Source organism: Podarcis vaucheri (genome assembly GCF_965113315.1).
Source record: "Podarcis vaucheri genome assembly, chromosome: 3".
Taxonomy (NCBI): Eukaryota; Metazoa; Chordata; class Lepidosauria; order Squamata; family Lacertidae; genus Podarcis; species Podarcis vaucheri.
Window position 1 is genome coordinate 3254116 of NC_138761.1, and position 22932 is coordinate 3277047.

Sequence of the window (22932 nt, forward strand, 5' to 3'; positions counted from 1 at the left end):
GTGGGTGTTCTCTGTGCTGTTATTTTTAACTCTGAAATCTTTCCAAGTCCCCCATCACGTCCCTCAGAATTCACCTGCCTCCTTCCACAGGCATCACTTGGAACAGTGGCTTGTTTGAAAGACGGACGGGAACCCTGTTAAAAGTAAGTTCATGCTTTTAAGTGACGGGAAATGAGAATAAACGCTTCCCTACCCCAGTGCTCTAGGGTTGCTGGGTAGCATTCTTCAATATTTCCTAGTTTTGCCTTTTTCGAGGAGGAAGTGGTGATGTGCGGAGCTTTGCTCAGAGGTTTCTCGAGGTCTTGAAGGGGGAAAAGGAAAAATGCTGCAAATTGACTTTTTTGTTCCATTGGGTCCCAGAGGCTGGTTGTCACCAGAGGGCTGTGATGTGGGGGAAGAGAAGCTGCTGTTTGCAGTCTCTGCGTTTCCCAGCTTTGCCTGTTACCTGCTCTGAAGAAGAGGCTGGATTCAGCAGAACTCCCCTTGCTCCATGTGGCTTGGTTCGCTTACACGAGTTCTCTAAAAGCCAAGCTGCAGGGGGGATTTTTGCAATGTCAATGCTTCCTTTTAGAGCGAGTTACGGATCCAGCATAACATGGCAAAACCTACAGGGAACAGGCTCTATTATTCCCCCAAAGCTCTTTGGAGAAAACACAGCACCTCAACCCCTCCTGGCCAGCTGGGAACATCTAACTTGCAAGGCAGAGAGCCTCATCTCCCACTCTAGGCTTGCAAAAAAAATAATCCTGCTGTCAAGGTGGCGTCCTCTGGATTTGAGCATGGCGCCCAGAGCTGGTCTAGGTGTGAAGCTGGTAACTGAGGGGTAGTGGCGGCACGGAGATAAAGACTGTTCATTTCTAGCACTTTCAAGACACAGAACCCACCAGTTTCTTGTTGGTTGAAGCCTGGAGCCCAACACATAGGAATATAGGAAGTGAGACCCCCTGATCCATCTAGCTCAGTGACTTTCAGGGGTTTCAGGCAGAGGTTGGAACCCGGGACCTTTTGCATGCAAAAAAGATCCTCCACCATTGAACTATTGCCTTTTCTCAAAAGCCGTGCAGCTAAAACCACAAGGAGTCTGATGGCCTTGAGCCTACTTTTCTGCAAAGAAGAAAACCCAAACAAACTGGCCCAGGCACCTCGCCCTTCTCCCCCGAGTCAACATTCTAAACCTTCATGTTTTTCAAAAAAAGAAGAGCAGGTTTCCATCGGCATCTGATTCATTTTGAAAACCGTTAAAGCATTCTTTTCCCCCTCTGCAACTAAGCTCCTAGTTGGCCGCTGTGAAAAGAGAGTGGCAAGCTAGATGGTATAAGTGTTCTTGTGTTTTTATACTGCAAAGCGCCCTGTGATCCTCGGGTGAGGGGCAGTATAGAAATTTAATAAATACAATATAAATAAAATAAATAATGGGCCACTGGTCTGGTCCAGCAGCCAGGTTTTCCTTCTGTTCCAGATCTGCTACTCAATCCTGAGAACGGGGCACACTTATTTTGCAAGTAAGAATACCTTCTCCACCCATTGTCAGGGCTGGAAGATGTTAGCTCAGAATGAAACTCCATTCCTTTTTTTAAAACTGCTAGGGTTTGGTTTTGGTTTTGCCATGCTTAAGGTTTAAATTTGGGTCACTGCTAGGAGATCTGTTCAAAGGTACTATCCTATTGCCATTAGAATGTGCAAACATCAGTATTACGCAGAATTCTTTATCTGGTAGCTGGCAGACTCTTGTGTGACCCAAAAGCTTGTACGCTGCTGCACCCACAGAAGCTGCTTCCACGAAAGAGAACCCATCGCAGGCCACATCTCCCTTCTTTTCTGGGACAGGCAGACCCAAGATTTTTGTTTTGTCTGCTTGTCGTTATGACGGAAGTAGTCCCCACTTGTAGAATATTCATGCCCTGGTTTCACACAGACACACACACTCCTCCTCCTCTGAGCTCTTTAAGGAAGTGGGCAGACAGAAATAGGGGAGTGGTTAGATGTACAAAAAAGAAAAAGAAACTAGAAAAAGAAAAAAGTGAGGGGGAGAGAAGGAAAAACACACCGCCAGACCGAATCATCCCTCCCACTCAGCTCAAGCAATTTGCCTAGGCAGCCAGCTCAAAAGTTCTGTTCACCTGCTCTGGTTCGTAGGAGGAAAATCTCCCTGGAAGGCAGAGAGAGAGAGAGAGCTAACTGCAAAAAGATCAGCCCGGATCTACCTCAGGTGAGTCTCCCCGACCTTTTTCGAACAAGAGAGCTGTTGCGAAAAGAAAGGGTGGGGGGAGAAGCCTTCGCCTTGCTTGCCAAGGCAGGTTCCCTGCATGCTTGGAGGAATATTACAGCTTTGGCAGTCGGCTGGGAAAGGTCTGACACACTCGCACATAGCTTCAGGGCAGGCGCAACCAGGAAGTAGGAGAGGGGAAGGAGGGTGCGCTTAGTGGATGGGGCCTACAGGGACAACCAAGCAGCTGCTGCGGCCCTGACCTCTTGCCCTCCGGTGCCCAGGAGAAGCGGTACCCTCGCGTGAGAGGCAGCAGTGCTTTGGGACCTTCCAGACAGCCCTGGCTTCAAAGGTGGGCAGAAAGGTAGGAGGCAAAACGTTCAGGGGCAGTGGCAAGGGTTGCTTCCAGCTGTCTATCCACCCCCAGATGTGCTAGTGCCCCGATGTGCCAGGCTCCCCTTTTTCAGGCCCAGCCTGGCTGCTGAGAGAAATAGGCAGCGTGGGGATCCGAAGGGCGAGGTGGCCGGCTGGGCGAGGAACAGTGGTTGCTGCCGTGGGGCACATATTTCAAGGCTTCCTCCCTCCCAAGTCTCCTGTCTCGTGGGCTGCTGCATGTTCTGGCTTGCCAGTCAGGCTTCAACCTTGAAAACCAAGCGCTGCCGGCTTTTAGGAACGATGTTGGGAGATGTCGCAGGCTGCGCATTCGATCGGGCGCTCTCAAGAGCTGTGCGGGTATTTGCGCGAAAGTTGCGATGTCTTGGCACCTTTGTTTTCATCACATGGCTTCAGCCCAGGTGCGCTTCTGGGAAAGCACAGACAATGTACGTGTGTGTGTGTGTGTGTGTGTGTGTGTGTGTGGTGTTGGGTTACAATTCTCTCATGTGGAAAGGATCTTAAATTGTATCACTAGAATGAAGAATGCAAAAAAACAGCTCCTTAGTTAAACCACAGGCTCACTAAGGAGGATGGCTCTTGCGACGGATCTGGTTATTTTCAACAGTATCTGTGTTTCTTTAAAGCTGGTTGTTGTTGTTTTTTGAGCTGGTAGAAATTTAGTCTTGATTTAATTTCTTTAAACAGAGCAATTGCAGAATCTCCTAGCCAGAAAGAGAGAGGCACTGGTGACAGATTTGTGGCTGATGTCTTTGTTTCCCCAGGGTGGCACAGGGTTTTCCAAGGCTTGGCCGATTGTACTACCCTAAGGAGAAGGGGGGGGAGTGTGCTGGGCCTCGCTGGATCAGGCCCCAAACTGCACTGGACCTCCCTGGATCAGGCCCCGCTTTCTCATATTGGAATGAAACTTTTAGAAGAAGAAAAGAGTCTTGTGGCACTTAAAGATAATGAAAATTACAGCTGCGTAGATAAACATATGCAACGGATCTATCATTTAACAGAAGTACCCAGACTCCCCCCGATGTAATTATAACTCTCTTGATTCCAGGAAAAAACAAAGCTATCAAATACATTGAAAAACAAATCTTAATTTCAATATGCTGTGACACATTTTAGAGACTAAATGAAATTTTCTCGTGGCAACAGCTTTCAAGGGCTAGCCGAGTGAAGTAGCCTCTTTCCTAACCATGAAATTATTAGCTTTTAAGGTGGTGCCACAAGACTCTTGGTTGTTTATGCTGCAACAGACAGATTTTTAAAAATCATTTATTTGAGAAGACTTGTATCTTATTTGTAGGGGCGGGGCTAAGCAGTGTACAGAAATATAGAATAAAACATAAATATTTTTGTTAAAAAACAGTTAAAGCCAGGTATGTAAAAACATTCAAAAGATGATTAAAATCAACAGTAGCTGAGAAGAGATAGGACATGTGCAGCTTCTACATCTTTGGATAGGCTTTCCTAAACAGAAACATTTTAACAAAACAATAAAATTCCTTCCAGTAGCACCTTAGAGACCAGCTAAGTTTGTTATTGGTATGAGCTTTCATGTGCATTCATGTATCTGAAGAAGTGTGCATGCACACAAAAGCTCATACCAATAACAAACTTTGTTGGTCTCTAAGGTGCTACTGGAAGGAATATTTTTTATTTTGTTTCAACTACGGCAGACCAACACGGCTACCTACCTGTAACTAGAAATGTTTTAAGCAGGCACTGGAAAAAATACAGTGAAGGCATTTGTAGATGGTGAGTTCCAGAGTTTCGGTAATGCCACACTCACTAAAAGATGAATTTCTTACCAGCATGGATCGAATATTGCGCAGCACCCGGAATGGTGCCAGTTCTGTGGGTCGCAAGAGTTGAGTGGGCCTATATGGGTTATGCAATCCTGCAACGAAACTGGCTCCAAGCAGTTAAGGCCTTTATATACTAATAGCAGCACCTTGAACTTTGCCCGGCAGCAACTGGGCAACCGGTGCAGGTCTCTGAGCGCAGGTGTTGTATTCCGACAAGGTCTCCCTCCTGTCGGCGACAGCGCTGCAACTTCTGGATGGAGCGCAAGGGAAGCCCCACGCAGAGTGCATTGCAGCAATCTAATCCTTAAGCGGCACATTTCTCACTGACGTTAATTTTATCCTTAATGGCCTGCCTTCTACTTGGTTGCACAGCCATGCGTGCAGAACGGTGGGTTTTTTTGTTTGCAGATTTGGGAAACATTATTTGTTGATATAAAAAAAATCCTTCCAGTAGCACCTTAAAGACTAACTAAGTTAGTTCTTGGTATGAGCTTTCGTGTGCATGCACACTTCTTCAGATACACTGAAACAGAACTTGCCAGATCCTTCTATATAGAGAGAAGGTGGGGAGGGGTATTACTCAGAAGGGTGGTGGGAATGGGAGATTGGCAGATAGCTGAGATGAGCCTGTTGACGACTCTTAACGACTGCAATAGGTCTTACAGGAAAAGGCAAGGGGTGAGAAGGTGAGAAATGGCTTAGTCATGTATAATGAGATAAGAATCCAATGTCTCTGTTCAGACCAGGTCTCTCCATGGTTTTAAGTTTGGTAATGAGTTGCAATTCAGCAGCTGTTATTTGTTGATGTTTGAGAGGTGGGATAGTAAAAGGGCCGGGGAAAAGAGAGGTGGCTTCTGCGCAAGGAGAGCTGGAACTGCATCCTCACACAGCCACACCCCTGGCAGTGAAATATCAGATTTTGCAGTGGGTGGTGCTGGTACAGAGGGTGACAGCCACTTGAGGCGCATGCTTTGTGTCTTCTGGAATGGCCCTCGTTTTGCTTTTAAACCTGCAGCGTCTAGAAACCTGATTCCTTTTGCAGTGGAACCTCGGGTTGCGAACGTGATCCGTGCGGGAGGCACGTTCTCAACCCGCAGCGTTCGCAAACCGTAGCACCGTGTCTGCGCATGCGTGGCTCGCGATTCGCCACTTCTGCGCATGCGCGAAGAGCAATTTAGCAGTTCTGCGCATGCACGAGCGCCAAAACCCGGATGTAACCCATTCTGGTACTTCCGGGTTTGGTGCGGTGCGCAACCGGAAAACGCGTAACCTGAAGCATCTGTAACCCGAGGTACCACTGTACTTTCCCACATATTGGGGGGGGGGGGACGAGGCTGTTGTCATTGGGTGGTGTGTGTACGGTTCAGTGGCGTAGCATGGGGGTGCAGGGGGGCCGGCCGCACCGGGCGTAACATCTGGGGGGGGCGCTCGCACTCGCAGCTCTCTGCCCCTACTAAAATCCATGGGTTAGGGGGCACAAATTACTTGCCTTGCCCCGGGTGCTGACAACCCACGCTACACCACTGGTACGGTTGTATGGAGACCAGAAAGCAGGCATTGGGGCAACACTGTCCCAAAGGAGAGAAGAAGAAGAGGAAGAGGAAGAGGAGGAGGAGTTTGGATTTGATATCCCGCTTTATCACTACCCGAAGGAGTCTCAAAACGGCTAACATTCTCCTTTCCCTTCCTCCCCCACAACAAACACTCTGTGAGGTGAGTGGGGCTGAGAGACTATAGAGAAGTGGGACTAGCCCAAGGTCACCCAGCAGCTGCATGTGGAGGAGCGGGGAAGCGAACCCGGTTCCCCAGATTACTAGACTACCTCTCTTAACCACTACACCATGCTGGCAGCGAGCAGGGCACTTCAGGGATAGCCAACAGGGTGCCCCTCAGACATTGCTGGACCATAACTGCCACCATCCCTGCTCATTGGCCAGGCTTGCCATAGCTACACAGCATGGTCCTTTGTCCAGGAACCCTTTCCCTCTGTTCCAAACTCAGTGGATGGGCTAGTTATGCAAAAGGCACTTTACACAGCAAGTGCCCATGGTTTTAGAGCTGAGTCCTGGCTTTGAAAATAATACATTCCCTCCCGGGGACAACAGAGGACGAGATGGTTGGACCATGTTCTCGAAGCTACCAGCATGAGTTTGACCCAACTGCGGGAGGCAGTGGAAGACAGGAGTGCCTGCTCTGGTCCAGGGGGTCACGAAGAGGTGGACACGACTCAACGACTAAACAACAACCACCACCACCCAAGGCACAGGGAGCGTTTGGGAAAACAGCCTCCCTTGGTGTGTTGACTTGCTGTCTCTGTTGGAAGTACTGTTCTTGGGGGGACAGGAGGCGGGCAGGTGTGGGGGACTCCCTGGTCCTGAATGGGGTAACTGTGCCTCTGAAGGACCAGGTGCGCAGCCTGGGAGTCATTTTGGACTCACAGCTGTCCATGGAGGCACAGGTTAATTCTGTGTCCAGGGCGGCTGTCTGCTTTGCATTAGAATGCAAGAACTTAAATAGAAGCTGTTGCTGCTGGATCAAACCACTGGCACATCTAGTCCAGCCGCCTGTGCTCACAGCAGCCGGCCAGATGTCTGTGGTAAACCTGCAAGCCGGTTTTGTGACTGCAGCAAGAGTCCTCCTGGCCCAAAACTGGAAACAACAGAAAATACCGACAGTTGAGGAATGGAGAATGAAATTGTTAGATTATGTGGAGTTGGATAGATTGATGGGGGAAATTAGGTACTTAAGAGACCAAAGGTTCATTGAGGACTGGGGGAAATTTGTGGAACATCTGGAAAACATAAGTGAAGGACAGATAACGCTAGTGGGATTTAAAAGAGCACTGTGAAAAATGTAGGAATATTGTCTAAAGAGAAATGGAAGTAAGGAGTCAAATAATGTCAATATAAAGTATGAAATGCGTAATTTAAAAAATGACTACGGATGATTTGTGGAGAAGCTGAAGGAAGTCCTAAAGAAAGTAATTTGTGATAATAAGATGTAGAATTTTATTTCTATTTTGTTTTGGTGTAAATTAATAAAAATTATGTTTGGAAAAAACAACAAAAAACCTGCAAGCCGGTTTTGAGGACTAAGAGCAACTCTCCCCTCCTGTGGCTTCCGGTGAGCTGGTGTTCAGGAACAGTGCAGATAGAACATGCTCATCACAGCTAGTCTTGACCTCTGCAGGTTAGCATTTTAATGCCTTGTGGATGTTGCCCCCCCAACCCCCCCCCCATGGATAAGTAGCACCCATCCCAGAATACTCACTTGTTTGGAAGCACCCCTTATCTCGCCATAGATAAGGAGGCACAAGGGATCAGTGTTGTCTAGTGGTTAGAGTGTTAGACCAGGACCTGGTAAACCAGGGTTCAAATCTTCACATGGCCATGAAGCTCAACTGCGTGACCTCGGGAGCCGCTCACTGCCACTCTCAGCCTAAGTTACCTCACAGGGTTGTTGTGAGGATTAAATGAGGAGAGGGAGAATGGCCTCGGTCCAGTATATCTGAAGGAGCGTCTCCACCCCCATCCTTCTGCCCGGATGCTGAGGTCCAGCTCTGAGGGCCTTCTGGCGGTTCCCTCACTGCGAGAAGCAAAGCTACAGGGAACCAGGCAGAGGGCCTTCTCGGTAGTGGCGCCTGCCCTGTGGAACGCCCTCCCACCAGATGTCAAAGAGAAAAACAACTACCAGACATTTAGAAGACATCTGAAGGCAGCTCTGTTTAGGGAAGCTTTTAATGTTTAATAGGATATTGTATTTTAATATTGCATTGGAAGCCGCCCAGAGTGGCTGGGGAAGCTCAGCCAGATGGGTGGGGTATAAATAAATGATGATGATGATGATGATGTACTGAGTTGAATAGGATCCAAAATGCAGCAGTCTGAATGGTCCTAGAACAATAGGATTCAGAATGCAGCAGTCTGATTGGTCCTAGAACAATAGGACCCAGAACGCAGCAGTCTGATTGGTCCACAGGAGCCACCCAATCAAGCTCCAGGTGGAAGTGAATCCGCAACCTGATTGGCCTACAGGAGAATCCTGAAATTAGCCAATCACGTGGGGTTCACTGTGTAAATAATGTATATAAAGCAGACATTCTGGGGGAACTTCCATTCCTCCTCACCACTATGAGATGAATAAAGAGCATGAAATCCACTCTTCAATTATTTATTTATTTATTTATTTATTTATTATTACCATGTTTGCCACCTTGAGCTCCCTAGAGCAGGCTTCCTCAACCTCGGCCCTCCAGATCTTTTTGGCCTACAACTCCCATGACTCCTAGCTAGCAGGTCAGGGATGTAGTCTCAAAACATCTGGAGGGCCTAGGTTGAAGAAGCCTGCCTTAGAGGAGAAAGGTGGGGCATTAATGCAATCAATCAATCAATCAATCAATCAATCAAGTAGCAGAAAGAAACTGAAATCAACCGATGAGCCTGCCCCAGGCAGGAATGGGTTATATACAAGGGAAAAGAACTTTGCCATTTGTAGAAACTTGCCTCTCATGTGGGCTGGTAGCCGGGCTGTGGATTCAAAGGGCCGGGGACCTGTGGCCCTTCAGGTGATGATAAAAGGGGGTCATTTGATCCAACCCCCGGCAATGCAAGAATCTCAACGCAAGGCCCCGATCCAATCTGAAACCATGCTTGTTGTTGTTTAGTCGTTTAGTCGTGTCCGACTCTTCGTGACCCCATGGACCAGAGCACGCCAGGCCCTCCTGTCCTCCACTGCCTCCCGCAGTTGGGTCAAACTCATGCTGGTAGCTTCGAGAACACTGTCCAACCATCTCGTCCTCTGTCGTCCCCTTCTCCTTGTGCCCTCCATCTTTCCCAACATCAGGGTCTTTTCCAGGGAGTCTTCTCTTCTCATGAGGTGGACAAAGTCTTGGAGCCTCATCTTCAGGATCTGTCCTTCCAGTGAGCACTCAGGGCTGATTTCCTTCAGAATGGAGAGGTTTGATCTTCTTGCAGTCCATGGGACTCTCCAGAGTCTCCTCCAGCACCAGAATTCAAAAGCATCCATTCTTTGGCGATCAGCCTTCTTGATGGTCCAGCTCTCACTTCCATACATCACCACTGGGAAAACCAGAGCTTTAACTATACAGGCCTTTGTTGGCAAGGTGATGTCTCTGCTTTTTGGCTTTGCACAAGTGCTGGCAGTTTTATTGCTGCGCCGCATGGGGTGTGCACGACGGACTACAACTCCCATCAGCACCAGCCTGATGGGGCTTGTAGTCTGTCAGCATCTGATATATTCCTACGCTACAAGACGAAAACCCACCACATCTCAGATGTCTGCTGGCTTCTCCAAAGAGTCCTGGGGATTATCATTGGCCCAGACTGAACCCTCTGTCGAAATCCTATCCCCTAATCCTTTCCACATGTGCCTCTGAAAGGGCTGGGACAGTCGTCTGTGTGACCGTGCTTCAGATCGGCCAAAATATAAGATATAAAATAAAATAAAACTTACACATAGCCCAGGCTAGCCTGTTTCTGGGCCCAAGACCCTGTGAAATTTCACTGTCCACAGGTGTCTTTGGTCACAGTGAGACAGAAGCACGTTGTGTTCTGTGGCTGAGCGTTGATTCCTTTGCAAGACAGAGGAAGACAAAGTGAGTGTCTGTGCGGTTTGCATGTGATATATATATTTATAGCACGTGCCTGTGGTGAGGGAAGCGAGGCACGATGTATATCTTGAACTGATATTAATATATGTCCTGTTCTGTACCAAAGGTAGACATGAGGGCCAGGGATGTACATAGCAGAGACGTATAAATGTCAGCTTAATTCATTCCCCCCCCCAAAAAAATATTCATTTTATAACACAAATAAAAAACACAAACAGAAAAGACAATATGAACTAATTCTTGCCATAGCCTTATTTTTCTAAACATTGTTAAGTGTGCTTTCCCAAGTCCCCCCATCTGATTTTCATTTTACTTCATCTTTAGCAGGTTACATATATTATAATTTCTAACCATCTTTGGTTGTTTTTTTTAATCACACTTAAAATAACTTCACATTTTATCACTTACAAATAATACTATTTTAAAATACCCTGTCTTCTACTTCTAACCCTACAGCTTATATCCACTTCCAAAGCTATTTTAAGGTTTAAATATTAACGTATTTTTTTTCAAATATTCCTTAAACTTCTTCCACCGTCTCTTCTCTCTGGTCTCGGAGTTTCCCGGTCAGTTCGGCAAGTTTCATATAGTCCATCATCTTCATCTGCCATTCTTCGATAGTTGGTCGGTCTTGTTTCTTCCAATTCTTCGCTAGCAATATTCTCGCAGACGACATACAGAAAAAAGGTAACATACTTTTGGGGGATTTCTGCCCCCAATATCAGCTTAATTCAAGGGCTGTGCAGATCAGTGGGGTCCCAAAGTGGGCGGTACTTCGCCTTGCAGCAGTTACCTAGGGGGTCACTAAGAGGCAATGGGGCTGCTGGGGGTGTGAGTGACTGCAGGCAACGACTGTTTGCTTAGGGGTTGCCTTCCTGACCCCCAAGTGCATCGGTGGAGTGTGCACAAGCCTGCTCCTCCCCATTATGCCTCACCCTGCCCCTGCCCTGCCCCCTTTTGTAGCCGCTTCTGGGGTGTGGTGATGCGCGTGGTTGTGGCCGCATGTCAATTGAATGCGCATCAACTGGTCGCTGCCTGTATCAGACTGAGAAGCTGGCGTCGCTCGTCCAATCGATGCGTTTCGTTGAATGAAGTTAAGCAAAGAGCTTTAAGAGGATTTTGAATAAATGCGCAATTCATTTTTGCTGTTTTGAATTTTATTGTGTTCCTATCTGAATTTTATTGTGTTCCTATCTTCCTTATTGAGTCATGCAAACTGCTGTCCTATACAGTGGTACCTTGGGTTAAGTACTTAATACGTTCCGGAGGTCCGTTCTTAACCTGAAACTGTTCTTAACCTGAAGCACCACTTTAACTAATGGGGCCTCCTGCTGCTGCTTCACCTCCGGAGCACGATTTCTGTTCTCATCCTGAAGCAAAGTTCTTAACTTGAAGCACTATTCCTGGGTTAGCAGAGTCTGTAACCTGAAGCGTATGTAACCTGAAACGTATGTTACCCGACGTACCACTGTATAATGCTTTTTATAAGGTAGGGTAGGGAGCGCAGGGGATGAATTCATGGAACCAAGAGGGAAGGCCTCCGGAAAGGTTTGGGCACCTTTGGCGTAGATGGGAAGACAGGAATAGACAAGCTGTCATATAAGGATGGAGCTGGGTGTGACATGAGAAATCTCCTGGTTTTGAGAAAAATTAATACAGTAGTACCTCGGGTTACAGACGCTTCAGGTTACAGACTCCGCTAACCCAGAAATAAAAGCCAAAGAGTAAAGGGACCCCTGACTGTTAAGTCCAGTCGTGACTGACTCTGGGGTTGCGGCGCTCATCTCGCTTTACTGGCCGAGGGAGCCGGCGTCATAGAATCATAGAATCATAGAGTTGGAAGAGACCCCAAGGGCCATCGAGTCCAACCCCCTGCCAAGCAGGAAACACCATCAGAGCACTCCTGACATATGGTTGTCAAGCCTCTGCTTAAAGACCTCCAAAGTAGGAGACTCCACCACACTCCTTGGCAGCAAATTCCACTGTCAAACAGCTCTTACTGTCAGGAAGTTCTTCCTAATGTTTAGGTGGAATCTTCTTTCTTGTAGTTTGGATCCATTGTGGCCAGCATGACTAAGCCGCTTCTGGCGAACCAGAGCAGCGCACGGAAACGCCTTCTGATCGGCAAGCCCTAGAGTCTGTGGTCTAGTCTCTGCTTTTTAAGATGCTCCATATAGCATATATTCAACACAAAAAACAACACAATTTGTTGTTGGCAAAGGACAGCTGGACATATAAAGGGCCCCATTACCTTCAGGAGCTTAGGGCCTCATCCAGCCTAAATCTGGCCCTGGACAGGGGGTGCACCCACAGATTACAGGAACGAAAGCTGGCCCCCCTGGATATGTGGACAGGCTGGCAGAACACTTCCTTTGCGTCCAGGTGGTGCCAGCCTAAACCCCCCAACACCTGTGATTTGAAAGGACCTGGTGCAAAGGATCTCTCTTGGCCTGAGATTCTGGAGAGCATCTGCTAGTCAAGATGCACTCCTGAGCCAGGGGGACACAGAGCCTGACCTGGCCATCTCTAAGGCAGCTTCCTTTCCATGCCTTCTTTGGCAGCATCATGCGCACGAGAGTACCGTTTTTTTTTTTTTTTTTTGTCCTTGCATCTTGGGCTGGCTTCCGTTCTCCCCAGTGTTCTAGCAGAGCAGCTGCTGCTAGAGAACACTGCGTTCCCTCTTTTCTCTTTCTTCCGAAGAAACTCCTACCTCTTCCTTTCTGCACCGAGTATTTCAGCTTGTGAGCGTCACCACGGGAGCGAGTGAATGGGGTGTGGGGTGTGGAAGGCACATTCCTCCCCAGCCCCTTCTCGTTCTGAATGGAGGTTATGTTTGGGAGTAGGGCAAATCTGTCCATTTCAGGTTTTTCTCAGTGTGCATGGAAGGGGCGTGTCAACAATCTGTATGGAGGCTTCTGAAAGGTCCAGTTCAGATTTATCTAGCTTAGGTTTCCCATCCCCACAAAAAAAAAAATCCTGGAGAAGTAGGTTATCTCTCACAGAACTGCACTTCCCAGAACCATTAACAAAGCACAGTTCCCAGGGCTTTGGGAAAAACCACATTACTTAAATGTGCTTTAAATATTTGATGTGGATGGTGACTATAGACTCCTTTACGGGACCGCCTCTCCTGGTCTGCCCCGCAGAGGACCTTAAGGTCCATGAATAACCATAGTTTACAGGTCCCAGGCCCTAAGGAAGTCAGACTATCCTCCACCAGGGCCAGGGCCTTCTCAGTGGTGGCTCCAACCTGGTGGATTGCTCTGTCCCATGAGACCAGGGCCCTGCAGGGTTTAACCTCCTTCCGCAGGGCCTGTAAGACAGAGCTATTCCGCCTGGCTTTCAATTTGAACTTAGTCTTATTGAACTTAATTCAATTTGAACTTAATCTTTTATTCCCCTCCTCTTTTTAAGAAGATTACCCGCTCTGGGACCCCACAGCTAATTCTCCCCTGGTCTCCTCGCTGGCCCAAATAGGACAAATTTAGTCAGCTAGCCCTGGTGATCATCTAATGTTTATTGGATGGACTTGCCCCCTAAATTGCTTTTTGAATTCTGAATTTATTGTTATTCATGTTTTATACTGTATTTTATGCTGGTTTTTTGTTGCATCAATTAAGTGTTTTAAATTTGTTGTTAGCCGCCCTGAGCCCGGTTTTCTGAACCGGGAAGGGCGGGGTATAAATAATTTTTTTTATTAATTTATTGTTTAGTGAAAGCCTTGGGCTTCCCTGAAGTCCAAAAATGGCCCCCCAGTTGCAAGGAACAAGGCGGTACTTCTGTAATGAACCACAGCAGGGAGGGGGGGGCAGTGGCCCTAGCACAAGGGATGGAAGGATCTGTCAACATTGGTTCTCTCCGTTTCTCATTTTTCCTATCTTAAATCCGGTTCGCAATATTTCTGCAGCACTTTGCGGGTTTTCTTTCTTTAATCCTCATGAAAATTTCTCAACGTTTCCGTGCAAGTTTCTCTGGATCAATGCTTTTTCCTTGGCAGTTTTGACTAAGTTTTGCAAGCAATTTGTCCTAATATGCGCCTGTCTCTTACTTTTACTGTACTTTCCTCTAACACATGCATTTTTTAACAACAATGGATGGCTGTATTTCAGTTCCCATAATGTTTTGAAAAGTGCGGAGTTGATAGACACAGCTTTAAACGTGAACCGAATTTGATTTCTCCCCAGACCCTATTTCTTAACCTGAGGTACTATTTCTGGGTTAGCGGAGTCTGTAACCTGAAGCGTATGTAACCCGAGGTACCACTGTACATGCCAGACCATCCTTACCAAACCTTCAGGTGTTTGGAACTATAATGGCCACACCTATGGGGGGCTGATAGGAATTGCAGTCCATAATACCTGGAGGGTGTATTGGGACTGGGGGTAACCTGTGAAACGCGGTCCAGGTCCGGTCCAGAATCCGAAGGTGTCAGTCCGACAGGGCCAAAGCAGCACACGAGGCAGGAATCCAGGCAAGGACAGGTACAGGATCTCAGGCAGGATCTGACATACAGCAATGTTGCTCCCGCAACCTGGGGCGGGGTCCGACAGCCTTTTATCTCTGTCGGGGTAACGGCCGGTCCTGATCCTCCAGCAACTCACCTCCCTGTCTCGCCCAAGGTGAGCAGTACTCCTGCGAGTACTCAGGTCTCTCCTTCTCTCAGACCTCAGTCTCTGCAGCTCGGGAGACGTCGGTGGGTTACTAGACCCAGAGGCCGCCTCAGCCTCTCCCCTGACCCAACCGGTAGTGGAGCAGCTGTGAGTGATGGCCCAGCTGGAGGCAATGAGGGAATCCCCGCATCTGGAGCCAGGGCAGGATCAGGCCCCTGACTCGGCCCAGCTGGTGCTTGTTGCAGGGGAACCTGTGCAGACTGGGGCTCTTCAGAATCAGGCCCCAGACTTGGTTCAGATGATGCCTGAGGCAAAGGATCCGGTGCGGACTGAGACTCCTCTGGCTCTGAGTCTGAGCCCGAGCCCCAGGCCACCACAGAGGGCACCAGCTTGCATCAGACGCTGTATGGAGAGACTTCATGGCAGCCCAGTGCCTTGCTGTTTCTTCATTGTGTTAACCAAATCCCCCACCTGAGAACATGGACTTGAGAGCTCCAGGCAGTGTCCAGCGTGTGGCAAGACCACCGTGCGGTTGCTTCTCCACATGTCCATGTTGCAACACAACCCACAAGTCTCCCAGCCATAACCGAAGACGCCCTCGCAAGCCCTCACAACCACATCACAGGACGGAACTGAGGAAGGTTTCTTATTTGGAGTGAGACCCTTGGTCTCTCCCGCAGTGCACTGTCCACACTGATCCAGCAGAACCTTTCTCTCAGGCCGCAGGCAGGAGATTTTAATAGCGCTACGTGGTGACACCAGGGTTGGACCTGAGACCTTTGACATACAATGCATGCGCTTTACAGCTGAGCTGCCTCCCTTCCTTGCTCTGCACCAAGCACGGCTATGTGCATCTTGAAAACACGACTAGAACATCACCTTCTCAGGACCACGGCATACATACACAATGTGTGCATGCAGCAAAGTGCAATGTGTTCACACAAAAACCACTTGCGTCTCTCCAGCTCCTCAGGAAGCCAGGATTGGCGGAGACTCTCTGTTTCCTCTGCATTCTCTGCCTGGCGCTGTTGTCATATAGAAGAGTGACTAGTGGGGTGCCACAGGGTTCTGTCTTGGGCCCGGTCTTATTCAACATCTTTATCAACGACTTGGATGATGGACTCAAGGGCATCCTGATCAAATTTGCAGATGACACCAAACTGGGAGGGGTGGCTAACACCCCAGAGGACAAGATCACACTTCAAAACGACCTTGACAGATTAGAGAACTGGGCCAAAACAAACAAGATGAACTTTAACAGGGAGAAATGTAAAGTATTGCACTTGGGCAAAAAAAATGAGAGGCACAAATACAAGATGGGGGACACCTGGCTTGAGAGCAGTACATGTGAAAAGGATCTAGGAGTCTTGGTTGACCACAAACTTGACATGAGCCAACAGTGTGACGCGGCAGCTAAAAAAGCCAATGCAATTCTGGGCTGCATCAATAGGAGTATAGCATCTAGATCAAGGGAAGTAATAGGGCCACTGTATTCTGCTCTGGTCAGACCTCACCTGGAGTACTGTGTCCAGTTCTGGGCACCACAGTTCAAGAAGGACACTGACAAACTGGAACGTGTCCAGAGGAGGGCAACCAAAATGGTCAAAGGCCTGGAAACGATGCCATATGAGGAACGGCTAAGGGAGCTGGGCATGTTTAGCCTGGAGAAGAGGAGGTTAAGGGGTGATATGATAGCCATGTTCCAATATATAAAAGGATGTCACATAGAGGAGGGAGAAAGGTTGTTTTCTGCTGCTCCAGAGAAGCGGACACGGAGCAATGGATCCAAACTACAAGAAAGAAGATTCCACCTAAACATTAGGAAGAACTTCCTGACAGTAAGAGCTGTTCGACAGTGGAATTTGCTGCCAAGGAATGTGGTGGAGTCTCCTGCTTTGGAGGTCTTTAAGCAGAGGCTTGACAACCATATGTCAGGAGTGCTCTGATGGTGTTTCCTGCTTGGCAGGGGGTTGGACTCGATGGCCCTTGTGGTCTCTTCCAACTCTAGGATTCTATGATTCTATGTGTGAAGCAAGAACATGGAGCGGGTCTTTGTGATACTCTCTGCACATGTTCAAACAGAGAATGAAACGATTGCCCAGGGTGCAAAAACCACATCTGGCAGAGCGTTGGGGCTGAGTCGTGATGATGGCAGGAGGGCAGGGAGAGGCAAACGAAAGAGGCATCCATAAGAACTCACCCAAAAGTAGTTCCGGAGTGATTAAACTATCAGTGTTCCAGCTGGGAGCTAAAATCCTCGGCTGGAAGATTTCCCTCGGTGTCCTCTAGGTTAGAGCCACCTTTCTGTGCTCTGCATTCTGGGAGTATAATAATAATAATAATGATTTATTATTTATACCCCGCCCATCTGGCTGAGTTTCCCCAGCCACTCTGGGTGGCTCCCAATTGAGTGTTAAAAACAATACAGCATTAAATATTAAAACCTTCCCTAAACAGGACTGCCTTCAGATGTCTTTTAAAGATAAGATAGCTGCTTATTTCCTTCACATCTGAAGGGAGGGCGTTCCACAGGGCGGGCGCCACCACTGAGAAGGCCCTCTGTCTGGTTCCCTGTAACCTCACTTCTCGCAGTGAGGGAACCACCAGAAGGCCCTTGGAGCTGGACCTCAGATATTTGAAGATGGTTTTCATATCTCTTTTCCAGGCTAAACACACCCAGCTCCTTCAACCATTCCTCATACGGCTTATTTTCCAGACGCCTGATCATCTTGGCTACCCTCCTCTGCACATGGTCCAGCTTGTCAACATCCTTCTTAAATTTTGGTGCCCAGAATTGGACGCAGGATTCTGGGTGGGGCCTAAGCGAGGCAGAATAGAGTGTGACTATGCCTTGTGGGATATGGGTGGCGCTGTGGGTTAAACCACAGAGCCTAGGACTTGCTGATCAGAAGGTCGGCAGTTCGAATCCCTGTGACAGGGTGAGCTCCCGTTGCTCGGTCCCTGCTCCTGCCAACCTAGCAGTTCGAAAGCACGTCAAAAGTGCAAGTAGATAAATAGGTACCGCTCCAGCGGGAAGGTAAACGGCGTTTCTGTGCGCTGCTCTGGTTCTCCAGAAGCGGCTTAGTCATGCTGGCCACATGACCTGGAAGCTGGACGCCAGCTCCCTCAGCCAATAAAGCGAGATTAGTGCCACAACCCCAGAGTTGGTCACAACTGGACCTAATGGTCAGGGGTCCCTTTACTCTTTACCTTTATGACTTCCCTTGATCTGGACACTAGACTTATGTTGATGCAGCCTAGAAAAGGCTGCTTATGTATGCTTTTATCTGTGTTGTTTTAACTTGGTAAGATGCCTTGAGTCCCGGTTGTTGTTGTTGTTGTTCTTCTTCTTCTTCTTCTTCTTCTTCTTCTTCTTCTTCTTCTTCTTCTTCTTCTTCTTCTTCTTCTTCTTCTTCTTCCAGTCACCCTCTGGTTCTTCCCTCTCATGTCTGAACACAGTCAGCACATATTTCTAGACAGGGCATTCATGTCACAAAACAGTCGTGCTGGTTCAGTCTCCAACTGGATCTCCAGCCAGATTTGGGAATATCTCCTGTTAGGATATAGTTCCATTCCACCTTAAAGGGAACAGGCATGGCTATTGTGTGTCACATGCCTGATTACTTCCAGCACTTGCTGGGAACTTCCGTTTGTCTATAGCTGTTGTGTTACTGCTGTTTTGCTGGAGACGAAGGGAAGCAGACATTTTCCCCTTTGTTCCTGAACTATGCTGAATAAAATGCTGTAATATACTGCTTACACATTTCTCTGTCTGCCTCTTCTGCTGTGAGAAGATTTACGCACTCTGCTGACAGAGCGTGCACGGGTCTCTAAACGTATCTGAGGCTCGTGTAGCTGATTGATGCTGTTCCAAGGGAGACCGGTGATTGTCCGGCTGCCGGCTGGTGGCTGGAGCCAGCTGGGGGCCTACCTGATGCCCCCATCCCCCCGGCAGTATCCCAACATCTTCTACCTGAAATCCTGTAGCTCCCCTACCAGTCCGTGCCAACAATGCTGACTCAGGAGAAGGCAGCTTCTTGTGTTCAGAATCTTTCTGTGCACATGATTGGCGTGTGAGTGTCTGTGCACTCCGGTTTTTGTGTCTTGGGTTTCTCGTAGGCATTCTGCCTCCCGGGGGCTTTTTTTTGGGGGGGGGTATCCAACATGTTTCCATGCTTTGCTTTCTGGCCTCTCCTCTCCATCACAACTGTTCTTGTTCCAAGCATGCAAACAGTTCATACTCGGAGGGCTGCCTCCAGATTTGTCTTCTTGATTAACTGTGGTCGTTCTACTTTGCAAATAAATGAATGCATCAAGTTTGCTTATGAATGGTTCCAAACGGCTCCAGTGGTTCCAAACCTTCTTTGTTTTTTTGATTATCCATCTTTGGAGATTTTAGTGCAAAAGGATGCTGTTGCTACACTCATTTCTCATCTGTCTATCTATGCAGCGCACCTTTGTGGCTGATAAAATGTTTTAAAAATCAATTCATCAGACTGGTTTAAAGTAACCTGCAGGTTCTCCTCCCTGCTGTAAAATGCCGGATGATGTCAGCAGAGATTTCTAAATCCGGGTTCCACTTTTCAGAAAATGAAAGCAGAAGCACAGAGACTTTCGCCTGCAGTCTGGTGGTGATCCCAAGTTTTGGGTCACAGCTTCTGGTCACTAGACTGGTGTAGAGTAGGAGGAGGAATTCAGCCTGGTTCAGATTCCAATACGCAGCTACCTAATTCACACTTTCCGAGATGATATGCGAGCCAAAAGGAATTCCCACTGTCCCGAATTTTGTTATGCAGTTCTCCAAACAAAGTATGCATTCGCAAGTATGTATGTTAGGAGAGATCATGCGCAAAAATGCATAGATTCATTAAAATAATATATAAAAATACATAATATTAAGGGAAATAGCTTGCAAAATGTGTGTGTCAGACAAATTTGCATATAACAAATGTTTAAGAGGACATTTTAAAGAAATGAACCTGAGGCTAGAAAAATGAGAAGCTAAGAGAAACCGAAAGTGACAGGGCTTTGCAGGCCTTGTGGCAGAGCGCCAATCGCCTGCAAGCGTCTCCTGTTTACTTCTGGAGAACTTGCCTGCAAGCTGCCAGGAAATGCAAGCTCTGGGCAGAAGTCATTCATTCTCAGCTTGCTGAGGGGTTCAAAACAAAGGATTATTGGGACGCAAGTGGCGCTGTTGGTTAAACCACAGAGCCTAGGACTTGCCGATCAGAAGGTCGGCGGTTTGAATCCCTGCAACGGGGTGAGCTCCCGTTGCTCAGTCCCAGCTCCTGCCCACCTAGCAGTTCAAAACACGTCAAAGTGCAAGTAGATAAATAGGTACCGCTGCGGCAGGAAGGTAAACGGCGTTTCCGTGCGCTGCTCTGGTTCGCCAGAAGCGGCTTAGTCATGCTGGCCACATGACCCAGAAGCTTTACGCCGGCTGCCTCTGCCAATAAAGCGAGATGAGCGCCGCAACCCCAGAGTCGGCCACGACTGGACCTAATGGTCAGGGGTCCCTTTACCTTTACCTTTAAACCAGGGATGGGCAGATTTTGGGCTTGTGGAATCTACTTCACGTTGCTGTGGTTGTTTTTACCGGAAGCCTGAAATCCACCAGCCAGAGCAAAGTGCAAGAGACTTATGCCGCGGGCTCCTCCAGATGAATGATGTTTATTGAGCATTCATCCTGATTTCCTCGCACAAAACATATGTAAAGGTTTGGTTTTTCTAAGCATTCACTCTTATCTGTTTCTGGGGTGGGTATCTGACAATGAGCATTCGTTTCATGGAGGAGAAGGCTGCTAGACATGATGACTGTGCTCTGCTTTCCATGACTGGAGGCATTCATGTTTCTGAATCTTCTTCCTTCTTCCGTACCGATCACTCGTAGCCCAGTAAGATTGTCTTCCATAAACACAGTTTTAACAATGAGTCCGTAAGTGACTGTGGAGGCCAATTTTGGATCCACACGTCCTTCCACAGTGGGGACATTGGTTTCTAGGCAGGAATTGATCACAGTGTGGATTTGCCAAGCATGCCTTCCTCTTAGCACATTTCTCCCTTTTGTCCTGGGTTCGAGTGTTTTCCAATTTTGGTGTTTATACTACATTTTTAAAATTTGCCTGGAGACAGTGTTTAAACCTCTTTTGTTGACCCTCCAACATTACGCTTTCCATTTTTAAGTTCAGAATAGAGTACAGTGGTACCTCGGGTTACAGACGCTTCAGGTTACAGACTCCGCTAACCCAGAAATAGTATCTCAGGTTAAGAACTTTGCTTCAGGATGGGAACAGAAATCATGCTCCAGTGGCGCAAAGGGAGGCCCCATTAGTTAAAGTGGTGCTTCAGGTTAAGAACAGTTTCAGGTTAAGAACGGACCTCCAGAGCAAATTAAGTTCTTGGAAGACGATAATCAGGCATCCTACAACACAACCAGTCCAATGAAGTTGATGTTGAAGAATCATTGCTTTGACACCGGTGATCTTTGCTTCTCCCAGTACACTGGTATTTGTTTGCCTGTCTTCCCAAGTGATGTGCAAAATTTTTCGGAGACACTGTTGATGGAATATTTCGAGGAGTTGGAGATGGCGTTTATAAGTGGTCCATGTTTCACAAGCATACTGTACTGTACTGTTTCTGAATACCAGCTGCTGGAAACCACAGGAGGGGAGATTTGCTCTTGGGCTCAAATCATGCTTGGGGTTTTCACATGGGGGCATACGGTTGCCCATTGTGAGAACAGGAAGCTGGACTGGAGGGACCCCTACTGGCCTGATCCAGCAGTCTCTCCTTATGTTCTTCTCCCAATTTGCTTGTCAAGTGTTTGCACGTCTTCCTGTTAGTCATTCGTTCATCCCAGGCTTCTCCTTGCATTTCCACCAATGCAAAAAAATATATTAAAAATCTTGTTTTTTCTCTCTTCTTCAGTCGGTTTGTCATGCTGGGGCAACAGTGTGCATTAATCCACTTTAATAGACATAATGTTCCCTTATGCACCTCCTGCGGAATAATAACAGGGTGCAGGGATTTAATTCTGAGGGAGAAGGGGGTGGGGAGCCATTTTGTTGTTTGCCTGTGTTAAACAATTGAGAACCACAGACCCTTGGCAAATCTACTTCAAATATCCCAGAAATCTACCAGGTGATACTTCTGTTAAGAGACTGAGAGAATTCTGATGCAGTTTGCATTTAAAGGTGAACTTGCCTAAACAATATGGTACCAACCAAGCACATACATAGATCAGCAAAGGAAGGCCAACCTGGAACCATTTTGATTCCTAAACTGAGCCAATGTTTTCTCTGCAAGGTCAAACTGGAAAAGCCTCCCCCTTGTCTTTTCCTTCACAAATCCTGTCTTAAGGTTACAGATAGGTAGCCGTGTTGGTCTGCCATAGTCAAAATAAAAAAATTCCTTCCAGTAGCACCTTAAAGACCAACTAAGTTAGTTCTTGGTATGAGCTTTCGTGTGCATGCACACTTCTTCAGATACACTGAAACAGAAGTTGCCAGATCCTTCTATATAGTGAGAAGGTGGGAAGGGGTATTACTCAGAAGGGTGGTGGGAATGGGAGATTGGCAGATAGCTGAGATGAGCCTGTTGACGACTCTTTAACGACTGCAATAGGTCTTACAGGAAAAGGCAAGGGGTGAGAAGGTGAGAAATGGCTTAGTCATGTATAATGAGATAAGAATCCAATGTCTTTGTTCAGACCAGGTCTCTCCATGGTTTTAAGTTTGGTAATGAGTTGCAATTCAGCAGCTTCTCTTTCCAGTCTATTTCTGAAATTCCTTTGTAGTAAAACAGCTACAACCTGTCTTAAGGGTATGCCTGTGTTTGAATAGGGTGTGAGCCTGTGACCTGGCCCAGGAACTAAGCATTTATCACTACAAAAGACTGGCCAGGCTCCCCAGGAAATCCAGTCAAGTAACCTGCCAGACAGGAGAAAAACAACAACAGGAGAAAAACAATATCCAAATTTCTGTTTTAGACCGCCTTTTCTGTGATGTAGGTGTGATGTATCTGAGGGGTGATCTTAGGTTACACTCCTTCTGTGATGTATGTATGATGTTTCTGGGGGTGGTCTTGATCTACAGGGTGGCAATTTCAAAAGTCTTTATAAGGCCTTGCACACCATTTTTCTGGGTCCCTCCTCTCTCCTTCAGGTGAGGGGAGCACCCTGTTGCAACAGATCAATAACGGCCAAGCCTACAGGCTGCTGTTTTGCTGAAAGTTATCCTGGTTAGTGTCTTTGTTTTTGTCCAAGGGAGCCCTTGGAATTTTCTGTTAACAACAGAA

The 22932-nt window shown here is 47.5% G+C and overlaps 1 protein-coding gene across 6 annotated transcripts in view; it reads left to right on the forward strand.

Annotated features, from left to right (window-relative positions):
- The window catches only part of PTK2B (protein tyrosine kinase 2 beta), a 120089-nt gene continuing 97157 nt past the window's right edge, over positions 1-22932 (forward strand). For 4 of the 6 annotated variants that reach the window (XM_082217382.1, XM_082217385.1, XM_082217386.1 and 1 more), the window contains exons 1-2: positions 1-143; positions 2137-2209. The gene's annotated coding sequence lies outside the window, so the exon portion shown is untranslated. Of the gene's footprint in view, positions 144-2136; positions 2210-2548; positions 2571-22932 lie in introns of those variants that run through there. The other 2 variants (XM_082217384.1, XM_082217383.1) reach the window with 2 other exon arrangements.